The sequence below is a fragment of the Dipodomys ordii genome, unplaced genomic scaffold (assembly GCF_000151885.1).
Source record: "Dipodomys ordii isolate 6190 unplaced genomic scaffold, Dord_2.0 Scaffold10, whole genome shotgun sequence".
NCBI lineage: Eukaryota > Metazoa > Chordata > Mammalia > Rodentia > Heteromyidae > Dipodomys > Dipodomys ordii.
In genome coordinates, this window is record NW_012267226.1 from 13,134,879 (window position 1) to 13,135,568 (window position 690).

Here is a 690-nt window from a genome sequence, read left to right on the forward strand (position 1 = left end):
TCCCTCAGCTCTTCAGCTCAAGGCTAGTGCTCTACCACTTGAGCCACAGCGCCACTTCCGGCTTTTTTCTTTTTGCTTATGTGGTGCTGAGGAATAGAACCCAGGGCCTCAGGCATGCAAGGCAAGCGCTCTACCACTGAGCCACCTTCCCAGCCCCTGAGCGGCATCACTTTTTGTTTTTAAACAAAGTCTTTTAGATGAGGTTGTCTTTCCTTTCTCAGAGGAAAACAGAATTAATCTTTTGCTTAGCATGTAGTAAATGACTCAAGGATATAACAGCTCAAGGATTCCCAGAAATGAATTCACCAAGAGAAAACAACGAAGGTTTGTTTTTGCCTTTTCTCAAAGGTTCCCTTTAAAGGGAACATTAGGCTTCCATGGTCAAAAATAGCACTTAGACTCACTTACCTAGGACCTTCAGATCCAATAAGGAAGCTAAGAGGAGCTTATAGCTAAACTTCAGACCTGTCAAGTCAGGATCAGATAAAACATTACATTCCTCTCCTATAGAGAATAAAGTGTCCACAGAACACAGAGCCCGTTCCATTAGCCTACATGTGAAGTAGACAAGGTATTTCAAGCAGTAATCTGAGGGAAAGGTGGTAGGACAGCCAGAGCAGAATAAGCAAGATTCTCTTTGTACCAAAGATGGAAGAGAAAACTAGTGTGTTCCTGTTTTGTGCTTTTATT